A 6459-nucleotide genomic window follows, 5' to 3' on the forward strand; every position below is an offset into this window, starting at 1 on the left:
ACTAATTCGTATCCCCGACTGACTATAGTCAGCTATTGAACTGGCTGACTACAGTGAGGGGAAAAAGTATTTGATCCCCTGCTGATTTTGTACGTTTGCCCACTGACAAAGAAATGATCAATCTATAATTTTAACGGTAGGTTTATTTGAACAGTGAGAGACAGAATAACAACAACTAAATCTAGAAAAACGCATGTCAAAAATGTTATAGAATGATTTGCACTTTAATGAGGGAAATAAGTATTTGACCCCCTCTCAATCAGAAATATTTCTGGCTCCCAGGTGTCTTTTATACAGGTAACGAGCTGAGATTAGGAGCACACTCTTAAAGGGAGTGCTCCTAATCTCAGCTTGTTACCTATATAAAAGACACCTGTCCACAGAAGCAATCAATCAATCAGATTCCAAACTCTCCACCATGGCCAAGACCAAAGAGCTCTCCAAGGATGTCAGGGACAAGATTGTAGACCTACACAAGGCTGGAATGGGCTACAAGACCATTGCCAAGCAGCTTGGTGAGAAGGTGATAACAGTTGGTGCGATTATTCGCAAATGGAAGAAACAAAAGAACTGTCAATTTCCCTCGGCCTGGGGCTCCATGCAAGATCTCACCTCGTGGAGTTGCAATGATCATGAGAACGGTCAGGAATCAGCCCAGAACTACACGGGAGGATCTTGTCAATGATCTCAAGGCAGCTGGGAACATAGTCACCAAGAAAACAATTGGTAACACACTACGCCGTGAAGGACTGAAATCCTGCAGCGCCCGCAAGGTCCCCCTGCTCAAGAAAGCACATATACATGCCCGTCTGAAGTTTGGCAATGAACATCTGAATGATTCAGAGGACAACTGTGTGAAAGTGTTGTGGTCAGATGAGACCAAAATGGAGCTCTTTGGCATCAACTCAACTTGCCGTGTTTGGAGGAGGAATGCTGCCTATGACCCCAAAAACACCATCCCCACCGTCAAACATGGAGGTGGAAACATTATGCTTTGGGGGTGTTTTTCTGCTAAGGGGACAGGACAACTTCACCGCATCAAAGGGACGATGGACAGGGCCATGTACCGTCAAATCTTGGGTGAGAACCTCCTTCCCTCAGCCAGGGCATTGAAAATGGGTCGTGGATGGGTATTCCAGCATGACAATCACCCAAAACACAAGGGCAAGGCAACAAAGGAGTGGCTCAAGAAGAAGCACATTAAGGTCCTGGAGTGGCCTAGCCAGTCTCCAGACCTTAATCCATAGAAAATCTGTGGAGGGAGCTGAAGGTTCGAGTTGCTAAATGTCAGCCTCGAAACCTTAATGACTTGGAGAAGATCTGCAAAGAGGAATGGGACAAAATCCCTCCTGAGATGTGTGCAAACCTGGTGGCCAACTACAAGAAACGTCTGACCTCTGTGATTGCCAACAAGGGTTTTGCCACCAAGTACTAAGTCATGTTTTGCAGAGGGGTCAAATACTTATTTCCCTCATTAAAATGCAAATCAATTTATAACATTTTTGACATGCGTTTTTCTGGATTTTTTTGTTGTTATTCTGTCTCTCGCTGTTCAAATAAACCTACCATTAAAATTATAGACTGATCATTTCTTTGTCAGTGGGCAAACGTACAAAATCAGCAGGGGATCAAATACTTTTTTCCCCTCACTGTATACAGCGACGATGGCGATGTTTAACTATATAGTGAGACAGCTAAATAGCGTCGACGACGACGATGATGAAGAAGAGACATCAGCGATGACGACGATGATGACGGCGGCGAACGTGAAGATCCCCGAACTCCCCCGGGCGCACCCAGAACCCCGTTGCACTCTCCCTCACCTGCCACTAGCGCGGCCATGCCCGGCCCCTGGCCACGCCCCTCTTTGCGACATCTCTCACGGGTTCTGGGAGCTTCCCCATTGACCCCTTCTTTGACCCTTGGCCCAGTTCTTCCCCCTCTTGTGGTCACTCCCACTTCGGCTGTGTGCGGTCTTGCCACCCGCGATTCGTCCTCGTGGCCGCCAGTCGGCGCACTGACGCTACACATGTGCAATACGACTTGGACGCGCTTGTCTTGAGGTGGTTTCTTTATTTAAGCAGCCACGGGCTCACACTCGAACAGGCTGGCGGAGACCCCCACTGCAACAGCCCCGAGTTTTACGCGCATCTCCCTTATATACGAACCTTCTCGCTGGTTCTCGGCCGCTTGCTCTACCAGCAGACTCCACTGTCATCTTCTGCCACCTGGCCAGGCTCCTATTCTCGATCATTCCTGCAACCACCAGTCCACTCGTACTGCAGGCTGACTCCCCTCTCATTGCCTTCCGTGGCCACTAGCCCTTTTGCACCCTAGGCTGACTCCCATTTTATTACATCCCATGGCCACTCGTCCATACGCACCGTAGGGTGACTGCCCTGTTATTACCTCCAGTGGCCACTACTCCATTCACACTGCAGGCTGACTCCCCTGTCATTACCTCCCTGGCCACTAGTCCATTCACACTGCAGGCTGACTTCCCTGTCATTACCTCCCTGGCCACTAGCCCTATCGCACTGCAGGCTGACTTCACTGTAATTACCTCCCGTGGCCACTAGTCCATTCACACTGCAGGCTGACTTCCCTGTAATTACCTCCCGTGGCCACTAGTCCATTCGCACTGCAAGGCTGACTACCCTGTCATTACCTCCCGTGGCCACTAGTCCATTAGCACTGCAGGCTGACTCCCCTGTCATTACCTCCCATGGCCACTAGTCCATTCGCACTGCAGGCTGACTCCTCTGTCATTACCTCCCGTGGCCACTAGTCCATTAGCACTGCAGGCTGACTCCCCTGTCATTACCTCCCGTGGCCACTAGTCCATTAGCACTGCAGGCTGACTCCCCTGTCATTACCTCCCGTGGCCACTAGTCCACTCACACCGTAGGTTGGCGCTCCTGTCATTACACATGCACTTATGCAATTTTAACTTCTCTACTTGTTTTGTTATTTGCAAACCAATTTTCTGTACCTTGCACTCTGATCGGATGTTTTTGTATTGTGTTTTTGTTGTTGTTCTAACTCGCTAACGCGCCCCGACTGGACATCTGTGAAGAAGAGCTTCATAGCTCATCGGATTCCTCCTCCAGTGTTTAGTTGCCCTAACCCCCCCCCACCCGCACCTCCAATTAACACGGTTGGCTACGTATGGTGCGAAAAAAGTTCTACATACCCACCTCCGAGTAACATAGTAGGCTACGTACGGTGCAAAAGAAGTTCTACATACTCACCTCCGATTAACACAGTAGGCTACGTACCGTACGTACGGTTGGCTACATACGGTGCGAAAGAAGTTCAACGCACTGTACGGATTCCGATCCTCGAAGTCCTCGCTCCATGTGCACGTGGTTCGCCGACAATGAACAATGCAGCAGCAGAGATTGCAATGACTGTGCACCGCTGACGAGTCCAATTTAGACGCAATCCCGTCTACCTTAGAGGTCTGTGCGGTGCCGCAGACAGACGGTTCAGTTCTGTTGAGCCGGTGGTCTGGACAAGGCTGAGAGAGAGATAGCTGTTTTGTTGTAGACGCCACCACTCTGATCCCTTCAATGTAGCCGCCAGTTACGATAACCATCATTGCAAACACATTACCGCGGAGGGAGGAACTGGTAGGAACGTTGGGTTGCTCGGTCAATGGCCAGGGTCAACGGCAGCACCACGTGGTGTATTCCGCAAATATGCCCGACTGAGGGCGGGCACAAGCCGGCGTGATTAGGTTAAACGTTGAGTTCTATAAGGGCACCACGGGGTGAGCAGCCCCTCCCCACCCAACCCCACCCCTCCCACTCAGCCCCACCCCTCCCACCCCCCACCCAGCCCTTCCCCACCCTCCCCACCCAGCCCCTCCCCACCCTCCCCAGCCCCTCCCCACCCAGCCCCTCTCCACCCAGCCCCACCCCTCCCATTTTATCCGGGTGTCCGGATACACGTGGACAGACATCCACAGACATACACAATTAATCCCCTGCCTCCTGTGAATTAATCCCGGTTGGGCTTCCAGTCCACTACGTTTCCTACTACCAGTATAATTACTAGAATTACACAGGGATGCGTCATCAGCCGTGACAAGCGGACGTAGAAATCTTGCGACATCCGTCATCACTAGCATCATCGTCATCATCATCATCATCGCCACGGTGATCTGTTACGAATTTGCATCGTTCACTGCAGGAAGACGAAGATCCCACCCCCCGTGTCGCTTGCAACAGACTGTTGGGGCAAGTGCTGTTAGCGAGGACACAGACAAAAAACAAAGAGCCCCCGTATAGCCTTCACAGACTGTAAGGGGCAAGTGCTGTTAGCGAGCACCTATGAAGGCCAGAACGGCACACGAGGGGGCCAGCACCACACCCGGCCGCCTTTGTCTCCCAAATGTTTACACGCTGCACCAGGTACTCGTTTTGAGGCTGAGTCGACCTACGGGATGCCCGGGACCTGTTCAGATAATCGTCACCGGTGTTTGGCCGTGAGCGCGGCGCGCTAACCACTGCACCACCGCTCCCCCGTACACCACAGACACACTCAAACAAAGACGTGTTCGCACAACGGCAATTTATCGGAGTTTAAAGCCCAACAACCAAACCCCATTAATGCAACCCGGTGGCGTCTCGGTTCGTCGCACGCGTGCCAACGTCAGGCAACGGATGGCAACGCGCGTTTGTAACTTCATGACTGCCCCCAGTGGTGATGTCGAGTGGTCAGCATCACCACCACCGCTACCACCAGGAGCAGCAGCAGCAGCAGCAATGGACTTTCCCTCGGCGCGGCAGTTGCCGACCACAAAAAAGGGGTGACACACCACCATTGGGCAGATGCCGTGTGTGGCGGCGGTGGGGTGAAGTGTGGGTACTCCCAGCTATTCCAAGCCAGTAGTGGAAGAGTAGGCCAAACCACCCACCTCCAGTAGGGGAAGTGGCCCCTCCCGTCAAACAGCAGTTATCGTAAGCGAGCACTTGCAGGGGCTGCGCCTTCATCGAATTTGTTCATGGCATTCCGGTTCGCGGAAGTTGGGGGGGGGAGGGAAGCGGTAACCGGTTCCGGAAGCGGTTACCGGTTACCGTTTAACACAGCCGCGATCTGCTGTAAGGTTAGACTCGTTGTGCACAGAAACAAATAAACATTTCAAGATCTGATAATCAGCCACGGACGAATCCACTGCTCAATCGAATGCCTCACCCCAATCTGTAGCAATCTCAAACAACCTCACCGACAACGACTCTTCTTGCGACACGTGCAGCAGCAGCAGCTGATGCTAACAGTGGCCAGATGCGCTTCCTTCCTCGAGCGGAAACGTAGCGTGCCACGTTGTTGCTCAATGCGTGCCACGTTGTTGCTCAATGCGTGCCACGTGCTGATCATGCGTGCCACGTGCTGCTCATGCGTGCCACGTGCTGCTCATGCGGCAACGTGCTGATCATGCGGCAACGTGCTGCTCAATGCGCGCCACGTGCTGCTCAATGCGTGCCACGTGCTGCTCAATGCGTGCCACGTGCTGCTCAATGCGTGCCACGTGCTGATCATGCGTGCCACGTTGTTGCTCAATGCGTGCCACGTGCTGCTCATGCGTGCCACGTGCTGCTCAATGCGTGCCACGTGCTGCTCAATGCGTGCCACGTGCTGATCATGCGTGCCACGTGCTGCTAATGCGTGCCACGTGCTGCTCAATGCGTGCCACGTGCTGCTCAATGCGTGCCACGTGCTGCTCAATGCGTGCCACGTGCTGCTCATGCGTGCCACGTGCTGCTCATGCGTGCCACGTGCTGATCATGCGGCAAGGTGCTGCTCAATGCGTGCCACGTGTTGCTCAATGCGTGCCACGTGCTGCTCAATGCGTGCCACGTGCTGCTCAATGCGTGCCACGTGCTGCTAATGCGTGCCACGTGCTGCTCAATGCGTGCCACGTGCTGCTTATTCGTGCCACGTGCTGCTCAATGCGTGCCACGTGCTGCGTATTCGTGCCACGTGCTGCTCAATGCGTGCCACGTGCTGCTCATGCGTGCCACGTGCTGCTCATGCGTGCCACGTGCTGATCATGCGTGCCACGTGCTGATCATGCGGCAACGTGCTGCTAATGCGTGCCACGTGCTGCTCAATGCGTGCCACGTGCTGCTTATTCGTGCCACGTGCTGCTAATGCGTGCCACGTGCTGCTCAATGCGTGCCACGTGCTGCTCAATGCGTGCCACGTGCTGCTCAATGCGTGCCACGTGCTGCTCAATGCGTGCCACGTGCTGCTCAATGCGTGCCACGTGCTGATCATGCGGCAACGTGCTGCTCAATGCGTGCCGCGTGAAATCGCTTTGGGCTCCCAGCTCCGTTGCAGGGAGGTCACGGCCCCGGGAACGGGGAATGAGGAAGGCGCGGGTGGGGTGGAGGATGGAGGGTGGTGGGGGTGGGAAATGATTTATGGGAAGGAAGTGGCAACAGACCCAGACTC

Source organism: Petromyzon marinus, chromosome 55 (assembly GCF_048934315.1).
Source record: "Petromyzon marinus isolate PM22_M1 ecotype Great Lakes invasive population chromosome 55, UKy_Petmar_22M1.pri1.0, whole genome shotgun sequence".
Lineage (NCBI taxonomy): Eukaryota > Metazoa > Chordata > Hyperoartia > Petromyzontiformes > Petromyzontidae > Petromyzon > Petromyzon marinus.